The 21,517-nt window shown below is 37.0% G+C and overlaps 2 long non-coding RNA genes across 2 annotated transcripts in view; one reads left to right on the top strand and one right to left on the bottom strand.

The window, feature by feature from the left end:
• Positions 1-21,517, bottom strand: part of LOC129626874 (uncharacterized) — a 394,198-nt gene that overhangs the window by 118,685 nt on the left and 253,996 nt on the right. The gene's annotated exons all lie outside the window — the stretch shown is intronic.
• Positions 1,011-21,355, top strand: LOC129626877 (uncharacterized). The gene is made up of 3 exons (XR_008702278.1): positions 1,011-1,651; positions 3,654-4,027; positions 20,736-21,355. It is a non-coding gene; the product is annotated as an uncharacterized LOC129626877 (long non-coding RNA).

Raw genomic sequence — 21,517 nt, 5'->3', positions numbered from 1 at the left:
TCAAACCCCACTCGACTTAGTGTTTTCACTGCCTCTCTCTCATACTACTTATCTCTTCTAATGGTGTTGTGTTTAATTGCTTTCTCATCCACTAGCATATGAACTTTGAGAGCAGGGACTCTGTTCCCATAACTCTAGCACACAGAACAGTTTGTGGCAGCCAGTAGATACTGGTAAATAAAGGAAGTGAATGAAACTCAATTAGATTTCCAATATAGATGGTTTAATCCAGGTTTCAGGAACAGCTGAGGTCAGTGTCAATCCCTAGGTATATGTAAGTTTTTCATGGATCATTGATGCTGTTCAGTTTCTCAAACTAGTTCCCTTGGAATATATACTATTAAAAAAAAAATCTTTCTCTCTACTTCAAATTCTTTCCTATGTAAGAATCACTAAGAAGACACTTGAACTCTAGATACACCAGGAATTTCACATTCTTGGCAAACACTTCAAGGTTCTTTCTTCCTTGAAAGGAACCCTTTTCTATGAATCTGATAGAAAACTATGGCCCTTTTCTTGTCCTCTTTGCTAGAGGCTATTTAGTAAATGCAGTGTGGCTTTTCTAGAGAAATCTTACTGATCAATGGAAATAAAACAAAAATACGACTGGAATGATATGAATCAGACTTATACCAGGAATATAAATGTCTCTTCATACAGTCTTCTTATTTCAAAGTGCATATTAAAAATATAAAGATTTTAAATTGAAATGTTGGGGTGTCCTTGCCCCCTTGATGTGTTTATAAACTTCAAAGATACAACAGAAACTGACAATTCTCTGCTACATTTTGTCCAAGTGATATAGAGATGAAGAAGGCAGGCTCTTTGTTTGTTGATGGTTTGATAAAGCAACTTTATGGTTCCTACTAGTGGCTTTAGAAAAAATCCCCACTTAACTGAGTACACACATTCCCTAAATAAACTTACTATTCTCTTCCTAAATAGATTCCACTTAACAGTTGTACATTATATACACCAAATATGCACAAATATATGTGGTATTTATGTATGTGTGTCTATGTGTGTATATAATGAGTTTCCATGACTATAACCCAAGCCTGCTCCCAATATTATCCAAAACATGTCATGTCATGTTGTCAGGAAGATGTAACATTCTAGAGTCATATTTTTTCTGTTTGAACAGTCTAATTATATGATAGTGATTGGAGTCTGTAGCTATCATTTACCTTCTAAAATATTTTGTCAGAAGTCCTAGGGCTTTTTGTTCCTTCAGGCATTTTTTTTTCTTTTAATTAAAAAAAAAAAGAAATTTAGGTGTGGCATTAGATGTCACCACTGAAGAATATTCAAAAAGATTACATTTAATGAAAGTGAAAGGAAGGAGTAACAAGGGGTAAATTGCTCTTGGCTTCACCTTCCTGTTGTAGCCAGACTGAACTAAATGTCTCTGTTATTGGAGCTTTTTTAAAAAAATTTTTCTTTTGGTCACAGAGTGTGAGGAATATGATGGTTAGATCTCCCCATGACTGTCTGCCTCTACCACTGCTAAGATGAGATACAGACCCATGAACATGTCAGACAGAAAGTGTCTCTGATAAAAGAGGAACCATCCAGATCACAAGCTTGCCAACAGAGGAAGAGTTCAGATGAAAGAGCCAAAAATCAGGCTCAAATATCCAGTCTGTGCTATGTGAGTATAAGGGGACTGGCTTATTCCTGTCGAGTTAAGGAATAACTCATAAGGCAGCAGGGGAACCAGGCCACTCTGTTTCTTCCAAGAAGATAACTGAAGTATTGGCAGTTCTTCTGGAAAATAACCCCACGTTGGAAGGGTGGGAAGAGATCCTGAATTCCTTACCAAAATTCTGCCAAACTTGAAAAATAGGAAATTCTGTCTTGGAAATGTTATTGATTTAAAAACATATTTGATTGACATTAAAAACTCAGGCTCATCTTTTGTCATAAATTGAACTCAGGTGATATTGAGTATTTTCATGGCAACAAATTCTTAAAAATACAAAAAAAACAGTTGTAGCTATTTTCAAAGCTAGGGTTGTAATCACCTGAAACCTAATACATAATTTTGGTTGCTAGTTTCATGTGGCTTCTTTCTTCTTCAATGTCTGGATCAGTGACTATAGTAATGATAACATCCTTCCATGCAAAATAGGTTAAAGTTTAAAAATATTTCACAATATTTTTTCAAATTAAAAATGAATTGAAAATATTTATTAGACTTCTCTTTTTTTTTTTTCTCCCTTACCAATATCCCTTTGTCCTTGGGAGCTAAAGAAATGAAATCAGTGATGATTCCTCTAATTCAGAGTAAATTTTCCTTTTGCCTTGCATGCATACTAGCCAGATGAGTGGGCAATGATTTTGAAGGTTGACAATCTGCTTCAAGTCTTAGGAAGCAGACAAGTCTCTGAAGAAAGAAAAAGAAGCAGGAAAAAAAAAAGCCTGGTCAACACAGATTTGAGATCTTAGTTTAGACTTATAGGAAGTATATAAACTTAGTAACAAAGAGGGAAAAAAATTCTAGCTCTGCTATTTATGAATGTTGCAATCTTAGGCAAATAGTTGTTTTTGGCTGAGCCTCAGTTTCTCCATTTTGAAAGTGGAAAGAGAAACATCTCCCAGTAATGACCTGATAGTTAAATGAGTTACCGTCTACACCTAGCTTGGTGCCTGATGCTGTTGTGGGCTCTCCACCAAAATTATTTCCTTTCCCCTCTTCTCTCTTTCACATTATTCTTGCTTTCAGACTATACTAATGCCTCCTTTCTTTCTTTTTTTTTTTTTTCTTTTTACTGAAACTAAAGCTACCCCGACTTCTAAATGTTAAGAAATCTGTGGTGCAGCAGGTATGTCCTGTTTCAATGTGGCTCCAGTTATTCAGCATTATTAGTCGATCCATTGGTGCTTCTAAGCACAGGCGCACTCCTGAAAGATACTCAATAGAAGTCCTTTTAGTTAAGCATTTCCTTAATCCTAGTTACTTCACCGCGGAGTAATACGTGATGACTGAATTCTGCTGATCTAGAGAAGTCACCTCTAATTTTATTTCTGATAGCCTTTAATTAGGAAGATCCAAAGCAGCCTGACAATATATAATGCGAACATATGTCCCCAAAGGCAAGGAGCAAAACCTTCCATAAGGTCTTTTCTGGGATTTGTCCTTTCATGTCACTAAGTCTGACACTTTCAGCATGGAAACACAAAGCAAAAAGGTGTGTGTGTTGAGGGGGGTAGTTGAGGGGGTTTGGGAAGGCAGGGAGAGAAGTCAGGAGGGGAATGGGGAGAGAGGAAAGAAATCATGGAACACTCCTCAGCTTTGCGAGCATTATCAAATTGTGGACAAAGTCATCTGCCCAAATCTGTTACCAGATAGCTCAAATCTGTGAGTAAAAGTTGGGAGAAGGACCATCTTAAACAAACAAAAATCTTTGTGTTAACACAGCCTCTGCTTTTAGGACTGGGGCTTTTAAGAACAATATCACATTTCTGAAAAAGCTAACTATGAAAGTAACAGTATTTTCAGCCACAAGTCTCCCCCTCCCCACCCTCCACCTCCAGCAAACAGAGCTTCCGAAACGCAACACCTATCAAATATTTCCTCAGAAATGCCAGATTGCTGGGATTGTAAAGAGTTCTACCTTTTTTTTTTTTTCTTCTTTCTTTTTGACATTTAGACAGATTGAGTTTGAGAGAGGAAGTGACTCTGGGTCCAGACTGCCCCACACCACTGTCAGAGGAAAGAACTGAAGTCAAATGAAGTGATAATATACTGTAGAATATTTAACAGAGCGCAAGGCAGAGGAAAATGGCAATCTGGGAATATACAACTGATCCCCAAAATAGACACGGTCTCCAGTGCCAGAACAGATGCCAAGTACAGTAGATCATAAAATGGGAAAATTACCTCTGCCCCGTGGGCTATGTGTTGACACAGGGGAGATGGCTCCCCAGCAGTCAGAGGAGCTTGGTCTCCATTCCCAGTCACAGTCATCGTTTGTCATGGACCCTGCCAACTTTCCTTTCTGTATATTCATCGGTGTGGAAGCTGGTAAGTAACCCCCTTAATGGCTGCTACGTGCTGCGGTGGGATTAATGACAGATAAAGTACTAGTCTGAGCTCTCGGATCATGTTGTGAATGAAATCAGAGGGTTCTGTGCAGGACATTTTGCAAAGCTCTTTCCATTTCATGGAAGACTCAAGGTGACTAGGGACATTTAGATTTCTCTCTCAAGGAAAGATAAATAGAGTGATGAAGGAAAAATACACTCCCTTCTATGTGCTTAATAAGCGACCTGCCACCTTCTGGGGGAAAGAGGGTAAGAATGCTTACGTGGTGGCTCAGAATGATGTAAAGGTTGAACAATTGGCCAAACAAACTTCATCATGTGCTGAAAGCCACAGAGACAGGAATGATGTTTCCAGGGGGAGGTACCTTTTCAAGGAAGACAGCTACCTCATATTCATAGTGGAGTTGAGGAGATTTACATTTTCAAGTCCTATTTGTCTTTTTTACTGTATGGATAAAAGAAAGTAGTCAGTTTTCCTCACTTCCTGGCAAATTTTCACTGAATCTTTCTCCTAGGCATGTAACTCTTTGCTAGCCAGCCATTGAAGGCTGAGATAATCATGAACAGAAAGAACTAGGAAAAGTTTTTGTCTTACATTTCTTTCTTCTTTTTCTGTTTCCTGCTTTTTTTCTTCCTTCCATCATTTCTCTCATTTTTTTTTCCTTTCAAACCCAAAGACACTCTGTAATATCTTATACGGAGGAAAAACAAATGAAGAAAAATAAAAGTTAAAGAGAAGAGATGGATAAATAAGGAAGGAAAAATGACCAAAAAGAGCCAAAAGAAATCAGTGCTGAAAGTTTTGCTGGATTACATTATGAGACAATATGCATTCAAGAATATATGTACACACACACTATGGAAAGTTTTCCACAAAAAAATGATTACTCTTGATTCCTGAACTTATAAAAATTAAGTGACTTTAAACCCTGGCTGAAGTTTTTTCAGGTGTGTGAATCTATAAAGTTTCAGTAAAAAGAGAGTTGCTATTTGTGGAAAGTTTAAGTTGCTATTATGTGAGGCAGAAACTAGAATAAGAAGAATGGTTTACCCAGAATTTCTATTTAAATCTTGTGGTTTTTAGAATAGAAATTTGTTCAATCTTGGTGAAAAAGAACTTCCCATTTCAAAGAAGAAAAATTTATAAAAATTTCAAAACATTTCTTCATCCAATAATTTTTTAATATAAATTTATTTATTTTAATTGGAGGTTAATTACTTTGCAATATGGTATTGGTTTTGCCATACATCAACATGAATCCGCCACAAGTATATGCGTGTTTTTATAAAATGTTAATTGATAAGTGGAAACTAGTTTTCTTTTGCAGATTTACAGATTGTTAAGGGGACAATTATATTGGCAAATTAAGTTGGGCATTTCTCACATATAAAATGTTTGTAAAAGCATTTCCATATTTTATAAATATGGAATATATAAATATATAAATCTGTATATAATTAGGATTATCTTTTCCTGGTAGACCATATTGATAAGCATAGGAGGATTTTTTAGTATGAAAATAGAAACAACTGTTTTCATTAAGAGTGAAATTAAAGTTATTAAAGTTTAGAAATATATGTGAGACTAGAGAAAAGCCTTCTCTAGCACATAAATACAAGTACTTTTGATACTTTGATGTGGATTATTTATTTCTCTGTGAATTCATTCTTTTAAATACATTTTAGTTATAATTATATCATCTGCATAATTTAATAATAATGATGATATCCATAAGTTATTAACATCCATAACTTCCTAGATATATTATCTACTTTACATTTAATCCATAAATTAACCATATAAAGTAGGAAGATGAAGGAATTAAAATTTGAACTTGCCTAAGGTGACATAGCCAGTCAGTGGCATAGCTGAACTGGAATTCAGACTTTTTTACCTATGCTCATTCCTCATCATCACATCTGTCTATGGAATCTGAGACTATTTAAGCTTCAATATGAGCAATAAATGACATTGTATCTTTAAGCATTTCCCACTTTTAATAAGTACACATTTTCCAAAGATAAGTTTCAACACACAATTGCAGTTCTGTGACAGAAGCATGCTGGACAGTTCACCTTTGTAACAGTTCCAACTAAAAATCCAAGTTAACCTTTTGGTTTTTGTTTTGTTGTTTTAGCTAACAAAATGAATGTGGGTTCATGCTACAGTATGACCACTCGTGAAAATATACCTTTTTTTTTTTACTCTGAGAACTCTATATTTATTGCTAATTCTTTATCTTATACATTGTTATGATTTTAATTTTGATGGAGTTGTAAGACCGCATCATTTTATTCCCTCGTGCTGTGTTCTTGAACGTTAATTATATAAAAGTAGAACAATTTTCCTGCACAAAGGAAAGGAATGGGGAAAGGGAGGCTGCCTGACAGTCTCAATTATTCAGTTTCTTAATAATACACAGGGCACTATTTCAACCTGTAGCAATTTTCTGGCACCAGGAGTATCAAAAGCATATTCAATGGATGAGAAGAAGGGGAACAATTCCTTCGATTAGACTGGCAATTGACCATCTGCTTCAGAGGGTAACGTTTAACCTGTAGATAATCACGGGGAAATACCTTGATGATGAGTGTCAGACTTTATTTTTTCCTGGGTGGGGGCAGGGTGGGATAGGAGTGGTTAAAATTCAAGACAGACAGCTGCCCTCCCATCCTGTTAGAATCATGGACACATTCAGTACATTTTAAAGCATCTTCTCCCCAAACCAACCAGAAAAACAAACAAAAAAAAGCACAGTGTCCAATATTCAGTTAAGTAAAGTCAAATTTAAGCTCCATCCCCTAATATTTCCTTAGGAAGATAACTCCTAGCATCAGATGAAATGTATAGTGTGGGTTATAGTGTTCCTGCATTCCTCTTAAAGCCACCATCTGAGGACTAAGATGGTTAAGGTCAAAGGAATGATTCTGAAATTTTTATTAATATTTATGTATTATTTCAAGGTTTTTGGAAGTTATTCAGGGCTTTTATTGGATAGAGTAAAATTCTATGCACTTTTGAGAGAAGAGTATTTTTTTGTCAATTAGATTTCTATCTTCTTATGTAGCCCAGCATGAAGGAACATAATACTGTTAGATAACAGACTTCCAGGTGGCTGCAGCTGAAGGAGTAAGTGATCTTGGAATCATTTTCTTTGTGTTTAAATTTGTTTATTATTAACACAACATTGTAAACCAACTACACTTCAATAAAATAAATTTAAAGAATTTTTTTTTTGTTTTTAGTAATGGGAATGTTTTTTGAACATAACCTGAAAGTATTTTTTTTATTGACAAATAGTTGGAGAAAAGAAAGAAAGAATTCCCAGATACCCAGCTAGAGCAAAATTTACACAGAAACATTGCATAGACCTGTGCGGTAACTTACAGCGTCAGGAACATCCAGTGCCTGGAATTATATTAATAGCAGTTCCCTCTTAGCTCTGGTAATGCAAAACTCAGGTGTAGGGAATTTTAGACATACTGAATTATTCTATTATCCCCTCTAATACCCCCAGCAAATGTCACTACCAACACAAATGTCAGGATGTCTGTTTTATTAAGTATTAATTTATAGTCATTTATTCATTCAATAAGCAAATATTTGGAGGCAACCTGCCCTGTACCAAATACTGTTCTAGGTTCTTGGGAATGCAACAGTGAATGAAAACAAAACAAAAAATACAAAACAAGAAAAAGTATTCTCTGCTTCTGTTGGAGCTTACATGACAGCGAGGAAAAACACAAGAGACAACTAATACACCAGAATATAGTAGATAATGATAAATGCTAAGAAGAAAAATTAAATCAAGGAAGGAGCTAGGAAACCCTGAGAAAGTGGATGCTGAAATTGTAGGTAAAGCAGCATTAAAGATTCCGAAGAGGAAGAGAATGAGTAACACAGCTAAAGGGAAATGGCCCATATGCTGTCCAAATACAGTGGCTCCTAGGCTCAGGCGGATAGCATAGTGGACGGCACAGATGTGGGGCAGGCCCATCTTTGCAGGAAGTTTAGTGGATGGTGCTGCTCCCAACAAAAGGAATAGACAATACACAGGCTCTGAATTGGAGAGCAACAGAGGAAGCCATGAGAAGACCAGGGTGGCTGTGGCTGAGCAAAAGTGGTGGAGGGAGATAGGAGACTCGGTCAGAGAGTTATCGAGGGGCCAGCGCACACAGAGCCTCTCGCAGGTCCTGCATGGACTGTCAGGTATCACCCTGAGCCAGAGGGATAGCCATGTGTTGAACAGAAGAACGACATGATCAGATTTGTGTTATTTCAGGGTCACTCCAGCTGCTGTTTTGTGAAATAAGTAAAAAGAGGCCAAGAACACAAGTTAGGAGACCATTGTGATGATCCAGAAAGAGGTGATGACAGTTTACAATAGAGGGTAGTTGTGAGAAGTGATAAATTCTAGATCTACATGGGAGTAAGAAAAAGCCACGTGGAGACCACTTATTACCATTTAGGTTCTAGACCCTGACTCTCAGAAATCATGGTTTAGTTAACTATTACGGAACATAGGAATCTCTCTCTCTGTTTTCTCCAGTGTAAATTCTATCCTCGTGTCCCATTTTGTCTCCTGACTTGTATCTGCCCCGCATCTCATTAAACTTTTGAAATAAATCTGTTTGGATTCATTTAACATTAACAATGCAGCTGATGAACACTGGGTGCTTCTGATGCATGCATTTAGGGAGCAATTAAAATCCCACTGAATGCCTCTCTAATATCATTGTGAAAGATAGGATACTTGACAAGATTTTTTTTTTTTTTTTTTTGGCTCATGTTTGATTCCCCAGAATTAAGCTAAAAGGTACACAGCGGGTACCTAAGTGAGATGGTATTTGCACTCTTTTTATCAATGTGGCAGCTATAATTTGGCAAACAGATCATGGACATACATTCCTCCTAGGAAAGTTCTTAAAATTTATCTGTATAAGATAAAATCATCCCATGATCTTTTTTCTCTTCTTTCATAAAGAGCACTGCCTACAAGTCTCCATGATGTGATCATTTTTAAAGTCACTATCATAAAGTACTTGCAAAATTGTGTAAATGTTGAACAAACATTTGCTCTTTAATATTGAGATTAAATCAAACATATTTTGCTGTTTCATTTTTCAGATACATGTAACTTCAGCTGGGAATTTTTTCCCCTTTTTCTGTTTGTTGTTTTCCCTTCATTACCTTGGAAAGTGAAATGAGATTAGACTTCAAGGAGGAAACTGGAAGAAATGCATTTAAGAGAAAAAAAATAGGTGAAGATGAATCAGGCTGAAATGAATAGTTACATTTTTGTCTACAATCTGGCATAACTGCTCTCATGATATAATCACGAGGGGAAAAATGCTTCTAAGTATAATTTTCACATAAATCAAGTAGCGAATGAAAAGGAAAAATATACTTAATATTGCCTTTAGGACTATCCACAGGTAGGCGGAGGGCCATATAGGAATAGACTATTGGAAAGTAAATAGATATTATGGATAGGCAGAGAAGATGAAAATTAAGGATGGCTGAAAATTGTCTTTCAATATAATTTCCCTAAAGGTTTATTATTAATGATTTTTTCCTTTTGTCTTAAACAAGACCTTAAATATACCCCAGGGAGAAAAAAATCATGCAGTCACAATCTTTAAATGTGAATTCATTGATCAGATCACTTTTTTCCTGGCAAAAAATCCTAGGAAAGCTTTAAGTATTTGATATCAGAAGTTTGAAAAGAAAGGCATGAAACAAAGACAGTAAATCTTACTGCTTTTTAGGGACCAATTCAGAGAATAGTAAGAATCTGCATAGACATAATTTCTGGAAATGCAGGTAGTTTCACGGCATATTCTAAAACATGGATAAATTGAGTGTACTGTTTCACCAATCCCTGTATTTTTCCTTGGACTTGATCTAAAGGGTGGTAGCTGAGCGCCTGGTAATCACTCTGGGAGCCCACTGCATTGCTTTCTGAGTTTTTGAGAAAATGCTTTCTATCATATTCACCCCTCCACATTAAGCCAAATAATTTTATCATGAGAATAAGGATGGCAAAGAAACTTGGGAGAGGCAAGGAAATGCAGGGTATGAGGACAAGGAAGTCTGGAGAAACTATCCTATTTTTTTGGTCCCATAACTCCCCTAATATTACCCCCTTGGTTTCAGCCATCACTAATTTTTATTCTCCCTATCTGTAACATCCATTCCCTTTCCAATAGTTTGGTCCCATTAAGAAGTCTTTAGGAGCTGACTCCTGGAAAAAAAAAAAATGTAATATGAGGTTAGGTCTTGGGAGGGACTTTGTATAGGAAGCCATGCAAACAGTGAAAAAATGAGTCGTTCCCCAGAGGTGAAATGGTAGTTATACTGCAGTGGTAGCAAAAGGGTATTTGTCATGAGGATGACTTATCTCATTGATTTTGATGTTTTAAAGAAAAAAATAATTTTAAGGATCTGAAGTTGGAAGAAAAGAGAAAAACCCAGAATGTTTCTGATTTGTTTTAAACATTCTGTATATAACCCGAGTAAATATTCTCTATATGCCCTAAGTATTTCTCTGTAAAAATATTCCATTAAAACTTCATTAAGCAAGTAAAAATAGAATGAAGCATCCTATTTCAAGTGATTCAAGTTACATATAACACTAGCTAAAATTTCGGGGCACTTACTCTGATTAGGCTTCCCTGATAGTTCAGTTGGTAAAGAATCCACCTGCAATGCAGGAGACCCTGGCTTGATTCCTGGGTTGGGAAGATCTACTGGAGAAGGGACAGGCTACCCACTCCAGTATTCTTGGGCTTCTCTGTGGCTCAGCTGGTAAAGACTCTGCCTGCAATACAGGAAACCTGGGTTCAATCCCTGGGTTGGGAAGATCCCTTGGAGAAGGGAAAGGCTTCCCACTCCAGTATTCTGGCCTGGAGAATTCCGTGGACTATACAAGTCCATGGGGTTGCAAAGAGTCAGACACGACTGAGCAATTTTCACTTCACTCCACTCTGATTAGCACTTTATATGCATTATCTCATTTAATAAGTGCTTCAACTCTATAAAGTGTGTGATACCTGTTCTTATGCTGAGGAAACTGAGCTATGAGATCACTCAACAAATAAGAAGCTAAGTCAACCCTGCAATCTTAATAACAGAATTAAGTTTCCTTGTAGCCTGGACTCCAGGAGAGGGTTGATAAAAGGCAATAAAAAAACCACCATTGCCAAGTATCATAAGATATTGCTTATATATGGAATCTAAAAAATTGGGACTAATGAACTTATTTACAAAACAGAAATAGAGTCACAGATGTAGAAAACAAACTCATGGTTACCAGGGGTATAGAGGGGCAGGGATAAATTGGGAGATTGGGATTGACATATACACACATTTATCTATAAAACAAATAACTAATAAGGACCAACTGTATAGCACAGGAACTCTACTCAGTACTCTGTAATAGCCTCTAAGGGAAAAGAATCTAAAAAAAAGAGTAGTAGATATATGTTTATGTGTAACTGATTCACTTTACTGTATACCTGGAACTAATGTGCATGCTCAGTTGCTCCAGTCCTGTTCAACTCTTTGTGACCCCATGGACTGTAGTCCAGCAGGCTTTTCTGTCCATGGGATTCTCTAGGCAAGAATGCTGGAGTAGGTAGCCATGTCCTCCTGCAGGGGATCTTCCTGACCCAGGGATCGAACACACGTCTCTTATGTCTCCTACATTGGCAGATGGGTTCTTTACCAGTAACACCACCTGGGAAGCCCATACCTGAAACTAAGACAACATTTTAAATCAACTACACTCCAATAAAAATGTTAAAAACCACCCTTGCAAATCTACTCTGATACCACACTGGGCCTGCAGTGGACACAAATGGGCAAACATTTTGAGTTCAGTCCCTCTCCAAGCCTCTCGCTGATACCTTCTTCCCACAAAGCCTGCCTTCCTCTCTAGTCCCCATCTGTTGTTTTTGTCATAAATGTCCTCCCCTGGGACTATGACTCAGGACCACCCTACCTTGCTTCTTGCCTCTGGAACATTTCAATTTTATTGAACAGCTTCTTCTATAGCCTCCCAGTGTTAGCAGAGCACTCTTTTTCCTTTGCCCTGAACTGGAACCTAGTTTTCCCTGAAAATATTGTCTCACTGGCTTGTGCAGTTGAGGCTTCTTTTTCTACCAGACCCCAGGGCCAACTGTTTGGTTAGCACTATCCTGGGTCTCTACCACCAATGAGAGAACTTGTTCACCTCCCTCCATGTTTATGTCCCCAGCTCCATCCCACCCCTCAAAGCTCCTCATAGCTGTCAGCCAATGCTCTCCCTGCCACTCACCTTTAGATTCATGATTCTGAGACCAACATACATAAAGGTTCTTTTTAAAATAAATGTACTGATGCAAAAAGAAGGATCAATGGAAACAATATATATCAGGAGATGCAGAACTGTGAGCTGTTTTTACAGTGACGTCTGAGACACCCAGACTTAGAATTCTTTGAAAAATCCAAGCTCTTAATAAGCATTCAAGAGCCTACATCATCTGGTTCGTGCCTGCTTACCTCCTAAACATCCCCCTTCATCACTCCATTCCTGACCTTTTAACACCTGAGCTGTGCAGAAGTTTGAGTGGTTAAAAGAGAGCATTCCATGCCCCTTCTTACCCTCCTTCAAACCATACTCATGCTCTGTCTTCTTTGCCATCCCAATTCGAGACCAATTTATTTGGCTAACTTGTAGCCTTAAGGCTCAGTTTAGTGGTATTTTTCACAAGACCCTTGACCCCATCAGGTTAGTGGCAGTGGTGGGAAGAGGAATTTAACTCTGTAGACATCTCTCTCATGCACTTCCTTCGTGGTTTTACAATCATCTATTACGTGTCTGTCTTCCCCACGAGACTGTTTAAAGAGATGAACTATGGTGTAATTTTCTCTTCCCCGCCCCGCTCCCCAGCGCATCGTGGAGTGCAGAGCACGGAGCAAACACTGGATGAATGCTTGTGCAATGACTGGATACCACCAGTGTCTTCAGGGGAAAGGACTCACTTAGAAATATTTCCCCTTTTATTATTCCCTTTAAGTTCCTTCATCATTAGGACAAGGTCCTAAATGTGATTTCCAAGTTGTAATTTTGCATTTCAGAGACCACATTGATGTTGTGATTTATTTTTTCCAGAAGCATGACTGCCTTTTACATTGAGGGCTGAGCTGGGGAAGCACACACTTGCAAGTTTTGTTTCCATACTCAGGACACTGAAAAATGCTCCCATTCAAAAAATCCAATGCTTTTAAAATCCCTGGCTCTTTCGTTTTAGAGAACATTCATGGTAGATGCCCCCCCTGAGTAAAATAAATGTAAAATCAGTGTGTATCAGAGGGCACATTTAAACATTTTAATTGAACTGCTAACCTAATCAGCTCCATCCTCTGATAAATGCCCTCTCCATTCTCATTTCCTGAAGCCAAGAGCAAGAAGTGTGCCTCGTTCCAAGACGTGCATTATGTGAGCGAGTGCCGCTTAATCAGCACATATAGGTTTCAGTCTTCAGATATACTTTCCTTCCTTCTCTTGACTCCACGTGGCCTTTATTCTTCCCATTATTTCCAGAATCTTCGTTAGGCTCCTACTGAGAACTCCAAACATAAGGTGGGAGGTGTAGGTGGGGAGGTAAGTTTGGCCTTCAATAAGAAAAGTTCTGTGATCTCCGAGGCATTTGCCATATGGACTCTTACAGAGGCAGACACTGGAATGCTTTCTTAGAAGGCTCCGGAATGTTTCCAGAGACACAGGCATGCAAATTAAAACTTCGGCAAGGGCAGGACTGATTTACTGTACGCATTTGCCAGAGGCTTTACCAGAATATTTTGCAGCATGAATTGTAAACTTTTACTTTTTTTTAACAGCAAGAACAAGGAGGACATTATAAGCCTCCTTGTTCTTTAGACAAGAGTTAGAGAAGGTAAAAGGGTATGCTTTTAGTGTATGTTAATTTCTGTCTAGTGTGCCTCCTATCATGCCTTTTATTGTAAAATTTGGTTAGCAAAAATAAGTGAAGAGAAAAACGGGTTTCGATGAAAGAAGAACAGCTTCAATGAGGAAGAGGAGAAGGTTATTTTTGGAGGGGTAGCTCTGTAGGTGCCATCATTGGCACCATCACCATAGAGTAGCTATGCCGTCTGATCCCATTGCTGTTTTGGAGGTTCAAGTGCTTATCATGTTCTCGATACACTGTGAAATGGTAGCATCGCATCACTAGCGTGCCAGAAGGTAGCACTGGCATTTCTACTGGTGGAAGGTTTACAGAAGGAGACTGAGAGTCTAGCCGTGAACCTACTGAAGTACAAGCAGGTGGTGCAGCTTTAATGTAACTTAAATTTCCAGAGCTACAGGTCTCAGGGAAGTTAATGAATTGTGGTTTTACAAGAAAATATACATATAAATCATCACCTGGCAGTTCCAGGAATAAAAATGAACAGTGAGTTGATTAGCAAAGACTGTTTCCCTGCCATCCTGCGTCCTAATTCTTAACTTGACTCAAATGTTAATACTTTATACCTGAAGTCATCATCAAAATAATTATTTACAAACGGCTCTTTAAAATTACAGAACAGAATTTATTGTACATACCTGAAAAGACTCCACATAAAATAACTCCTCAATAATATTTACTGACTACCAACATTTTAAAGAGTGAACAAAATTGCATATTGGAAGTTCATAAAAACAATTATCTTTTTAAAAAATTGAATGAACTGGAAAACTTGTGGGTAGAGCACCTTTTTTAAAATCAGAAAGAGAATAATTTGTAGAGCTGAAATTAATTCTTGGAAACAATGCTTTTATCACTTGATATCCTAGACCCAATTCCTTTAATTAAAAAATTAGTACAGTAGAAAAAAATGCCTGGTAAAATTTTAAATATGTCTAAAAAGTGTTTAGTAATATTCAAAATTTGCTGAAGCAGAGCTCTTCAGTATCCTGAAGGATATCATAAAATTATTCATTTGGCTTTTGTCTGAGAAAATACCTTTAAAAGCTCTAGCTCTAATATTAATATCCTGAGCAGAAAATGCGTGATTAATTGGTAAGTAAAGTTTTTAAGATAAAATGGAATGGATTAGAAATATTTTTTCAAAAAATATTCAATAATTCAAAGGTATGAGGAACTATACATTTTCCCCCAAACGCACACAGACTAAAATAAAAATCTGCACTCATGCATTGTCAGTCACCAACCAAGCTGGCATAGCATTTGTGAGAAGTAGTGCGTGAGAGTTAAAAGTATGAATTAAGCACCAAGGACCAATTCTTAATGCTGAAGTACTGGTTACTGGTAATTTTTTGTTTTTGTTTTACTACAAGGAATATTCTTCCTATTAACATTTTCCCAGAATAGTCTACTTTAAATTATATATTACTTTAAGCAATAATTCATCCTTCCAACACCTGTCAATTCATCTATTTCCTAAATCGCCATTATGCTTTTAATTCTTTGCTTTGGACTGCTGTGTGCTTACAGCTGTTGATCATTAAGGTCACAGCTGGCCTGTAATGAAGTAGTCTTTGCAAAAAAAAAAAAAAAATTATTTATGTTTCTTCTCATGTTCCAGTGGACATTAGCTAAAGCCAGTCCAGAAGCAGATAGCCGGCCCTGTCCAGGCAGCTGGTTAGCAGAGTTACACACGGGCCTGGAAATCACTTTTTCTGCAGCTAATTTGAGTTTACAAACATCGAATAGGGAAGATCATATGCTGTCAACTAGATTCCTGGGATTTACACATGTGACAAAACTACTTGTTTATATTGGAAAAAACAAAAAAACAACCCCCTCACCCCAAAAACCACACAAGTATTCAGGTGTATTTGGGATAAGAACCTTTCAAAAATACAGCTTTGTAGGTGGTGGTAAGTTCTGGTTGCCAATGCCTTCCTAGATTAATATCAGCGTGATTTTGTGTACAACAGTTGGACAATAGACAGCGGGACAGTGGAGCAGGTTATTACACCAGTGAAGTAACCCAAAGTATGCAAATTGAAACAAAGAGGCTCTTTCTCTTAAATAAAATAGAGAATACCTGGAAGTTCTGAATCAGGGTGAAAGCAAATTCCATTTCTATCAAAATTGTTTTCTAAAATGATGTCATTGTTTCTACATATAAGCCTCTGAAAGCCAAAGAACAGACACAGTATAATATTGATTAATTATTAATAAATAATTAATAATACCTGTAATCATGATTTGTCATTTCACAAAGTAGGAGTCTTTCTTCATTTCATCCCATCATCAGTCCAGTTACCCAACAATTGTTGAAAGCAGTAAGGAGAACAAATTAAATGAAGCTACTTAGCATTTGCCAGATAAGCCACAAATTAAATACTCTCTTAAAAGAAAAGAAAAAAAAAACATTTCAAGTCTAAGAAAAGAAGTCAGTGCTGGTTGATGAATATTGTCACTTGAAGATATATTTATGTCATGAGATGTTTTCTTTGTCACTTGAATATTGTCAACAATCTTTGCCTTATATCTGGTTCATCTTGAAAGCCACAAATGGCATGATTTAACTGTTACATGGCCTTGGGATAGTAACAATGGAAAAGAAAACAGAGCAAAATAAAAAACAAAGGCAATGATAAACTTTAAAACAGCTCATTCAATCTCCGAAAGAATGGGGAGAGATTAGAAAGATCTAAGGACAAAAAATAAAACAAATCGGAAGCTGATGGGTTGGCTATAAAGTTCATTGGGTTTTTTCTGTAAGACAGTATGGAAAAACCTGAGCAAACTTGTTGGCCAACTCAATGTTTTTGTAAAACAGATTCTTTGGCAGGAAAAAAATAAATAATGTCTGAAGAACAGAGCTAAGGACCTATGACAGCAACATCTTAGCAGAGGTGGCTGCTCGAGACTCTGAACACAAAGCTCAGGCTTCCAAACACAGTGAGCATTCCCTAATGTAGCAGTGATTGACTTGGGATATGGTATCTCTCAAAGTGGGCCTTCTTTTTAAAGATAAGTTTTGTTTTTTTCCTAATTCTTAGTACTTATTACAGATATTAGACGTGTTTCTCTAGTGTGGGCATGTTAACTCTTGATGTGCTGGACAAATTCCAGTTTGGGTACTATACTGTAAAAAGCAATAGAAAAATCTGGAACTCCATGTCATATAAGAAAGCATATGGCTTGAAACTAAATATAGTTTAAACATATGAAGCATATTAAATTAATTATTATAATTTAAGCGATTTGAAAAATGTCTTCAGTTTTTATGACATATGCTTCTAATGATTCACATTACCTGTAGGTACTTCAAAAGCACTGGGATTTAGATTCTCTTCAGTAATTAGGGGGTCAAATGATATGCTGGCTATATTAGGGAAAAGAGCCCTCTGAAAGTGGGCCACAAACCAAGATAATACCCTTCAAGACAGATGGGAACCAAGCCTCAAAATGTTCTGCAGTTGTATACCACTTCTGAATGCCATACTTTAATGCTGTGAGAAAATATAAGGGCTGTATCTGAAGAACATCATACAATATTTGTACCTGAGGTTAAACAGAAGGGTTGTCCCACCCTCAGAGCCCATTTCTACCTCCTAGACTATTATATGGTGATGTATTTTCATGCTTTACCACCTCTGAACATCCTAATCTGAACCAAATACCTATTTTTTTACTCACTCATTCAGATATTTATTCTATTAATGTTTATTGAATACCTATGTGTTCTAGACACTGCTTGTGCTTGTATTTTCTATTCTGGTGTCAGATGGACAATAAAAAATAAAAAAGAAGAAAAGAAAATTAAGAAACATCAAATATGGAAAGGAAAATCAGAAGAGAGTGATTGGTGGGAGATATGAGTTTCTGTCTGCAAAGCAGGTGACCTGGGTTCAATTCCTGTGTTGGAAAAATTCCCCTGGAGGAGGGCATGGCAACCTACTCTACTTTTCTTGCCTGGAGAATCCCTATGGACAGAGGGGCCTGGCAGGCTACAGTTCATGGGGTCGCAAAGTGTTGGACATGACTGAACAACTAAGCACATGAGTTTCTTTAGTCTGGGCTGTTCAAACAGGCCACACTGAGCAGTTAGGTGACACGTTCTTGAGACTTCAAGTCTGAAAAGGCAAGTACGCCGCTTTTTAATCTTGGAGGAACAGCTGGTAGATGGGCCTTGAGCTGGGAAAGAGTGGTTCAGGAAAGAGCAAGAAAGCCTAATGGCTGGCTCCAAGCACATAGGGAGAGAGGAGAAGAAATGATTGTTGGGCAGAAGTGAGATGATACACAGCCCACAGTAGGCGTCTGTATTTTATTTAACCTAAAATAACCATGATAACCATAATGATGCTAATAGTAAGAGGTAACTCAATGAATATTTACTATGTGCTGGGCACTGTTAAGCACCACCTGCAACTACCAATAAGTACCTACTTATTATTTCCGCTGCATAAATGGGGAAGTGAAGCACAGGGAACTAAAGGAATTTCCCTCATCACCAGGCTAGGCAGAAATGTCAGTTGATGGTAAATACTCTACGCCTTAAATTTCACAGAATTTGTAAACACCCAAATGAAAATTCTTAATCCTTCCTTTTAGCTCAGACCCTCAAATATGCCTTACATAACCACTCTCTGCAAGCCATTGTACTCAGCACAACTAGAGTGCTATCTCACAATTTAACCTTTGTTGAGACTCATTTCTTACAGAGACAGGCCATGATGGAGATTACATGGCAAAGTGGGAAAAGCAACAGATGCAAGAAGTACCATTCTGGTTTGACAGGCTGGATGGAGTAGCAGTTAAGAGCATCTGGTTCTGTGGCCTCAGACAAATTATTTGATCACTCCAAGCATCCCATTTATGTATTGCTAAAATACAGATAATAATAATATTGCTTACCTCATGCAGGTGTTTATTCATTCAGTCAACATATATTCATTGAGGGTCTTCTACTGCCTTTATGTAGTTCACATTCTATTGGGATAGGCAGAGCTCAGCCATGGTTAATATATGTTAAAATGTATAGCAAAATGTACGATATGTTAGATGGTATTAAGTGTAGTGGAGGAAAAAATAAAGCATTAAGAATGACAAGAAGAATCAAGGTGGGGAAATAACTGCCTTTTAGGCAAGGAGCCCAGTTGAGAAATCACTGAGATGACACTTGAGGAAAGATCTTTAAGGAAAAGAGGAAACCAGAGGCAGAGACTGAATTGAGAGAGAGCCTACTGTTTTGGAGAAGGTCAAGGGAATGCAGTGTGGTATAGGATCTACTGAGGCAGAGACATGACTCTGGTTTTTACTCAGAGTGAAAATGAACAGCCAATGGAGGGCAGTGAGCAAATGAGTGATACAATCGGACCTATGTTTTGACAAGACTTGCTCTGGCTGCTGTGTTTAGAAGGGACCACGGTGGAGAAAATACAGGCAAGGGGATCCCTTAAAGACTATTGTGGTATTCCAGGTTAGGGACTGTGGTGGCTTGAACCAGGATGGTAGCCGTGGAGGTGGTAAGAAGTAGTCATATTCTAGATTTTGAAAGTAGAACAGACAGAATTTGCTGAGGGATCAGCTGTGAGATGGGGAAGAAAAAGAGGCACAGAAAAATTGCAAAGCCATTGCTTATTGTGAAATATACATAAGAACCTACATATAAAGCATGGAGTATGGTGCTTAGTACAGAGTGGGGGCTCCTGGACTGATCATTCTTATGTAAATTTCAACACGGACATTGTAATTTCTTCACCCAATACATGGCTTTTGTTCTGTCTGTATAATAGGTTTACAGTCAGAAGCATGAACAGAAACTGCAAAGTGATTCATACATTTAAATCCTTACAATAGACATTTAACAAGGATTTGGGGAAGAAAGTTTAAACTTGGCCCCCATGAACAATAACTGTACTTAGTACTTACAGAGCCTTGATAGAAGTTCCCAAATGCTAAAATGAGAAGAACTAGAAGCATTAGGAAGGGAAGATAGAAAAATAGGTTCACTCACTAGAAGGGTTAAGGCACTGGGGAAATGACTAAGGTAACTGCAAGGGAAAGTTCCCTAGAACAAACCAGAAGAGTATTAAGGTGAATGGACAAAGCACTAAGGTTTATTTTTGGGTTAAGAGAAACTAACAATGAACTGCAGATTTCCAATAATAAAGTCATTAGTTGAGGGGAGCAAGATTAGACATAATAGGAAATTGAAGGTAGAGTCCATTTTAAACTCACCTGCTTAGAAAATATTTTAGATAAAATGCTGACTAAATAAATCAAGAGGTAGATATTGTATTTCAGCTTTTTAATCACTTTACAATAAAAATGAAGGGAATGTTATTGTCTGCCACTTTACTGTCTTCAAATGCAGATCTTAAATTGTTTTCATATATACTGGATAGGAAAAAAGGGCCGCTTTTATCATAACTGAACTATTTTGTTCTATTCCTATTGTGAATCCTGTTAGATAGCTCTGTAACGTGTGCATTCATCTGAAGCACCTTTTTATATTTTAAGAAGTATATAGGATGTTTATCTGAATACTAGCGTTGGGATTTCTTAGAAACATATTACAAAAGTCACTAATTTCTGAAGAAAGCTGAAGAACTGAGAAAGCCATATCACTAAAGAAGAATGTAATTTGCAGTGATTAAATGGTGGCTACCAGAAAGAACGGGAGATTATTCTAATAATTTTTTTTAATTTCATTACATTACCAGCTTCATAAGGAAGCTATTGACAGACATGTGTTGTGAGAAAAACTGTACCTCCACCTGCTAAGAAATTGTACTCATGGTTATGAAAACTGCCTGGCATTTTTAGAATCAGATGCTTCTGTAACTTTCTTCTGAAAGGTATTACCCCTTGGAACTTGCATTTTAATTAGTGATTATTTTCTCTGCTTTATTTCTATGTAGTGATCAAGGTGCTTGATTGAGCTTTTTGAAAATAGGACATATGTATTGTTTTGAAGTAGTTTTGCATAAAATGTGAATATGAATATAGCAACTACATTATTTATTTGAATCACAAGTACATTAGCAACTATTACCTTCTGTCTTTCATTTAGCTGTCTTGCAGTAATATTAAAAGAATATTACATGTGTCTGAATTACTAAAGGTTTTTTTTTCCAACTCTGATTTACATATTATTCACTTAAAGCTAGCAATATAAAATTGCCTTTAATGTTTACTGTTTCAACTTTAAAGTTTTTCTTTTTAATCAGAGAAAATCAAGTTGGCAAAATACAATTACTATTTTCTCCAATTACATTACCTTTAGGCAAAGCTGTCTTTCAGATTTGTAACATCCTCTGTTCTGGTACTATGGAATTATGGAATGTACAGTGTTTAAATGTATGTTTCTAAAATCAACAGATTAGAGATTCTTAGAAATACTATATACTGTATGTATTAAAACCATTTCTAGCACCTAAATGTACTTGTTATGTTTAACGTTTCAAAGAGCAATAATTCTGTGTTGAATTAAAGACCTTAGGAA

This window comes from Bubalus kerabau, chromosome 14 (genome assembly GCF_029407905.1).
Source record: "Bubalus kerabau isolate K-KA32 ecotype Philippines breed swamp buffalo chromosome 14, PCC_UOA_SB_1v2, whole genome shotgun sequence".
Taxonomy (NCBI): Eukaryota; Metazoa; Chordata; class Mammalia; order Artiodactyla; family Bovidae; genus Bubalus; species Bubalus kerabau.
This window is presented reverse-complemented; position numbering and strand designations above follow the sequence as displayed.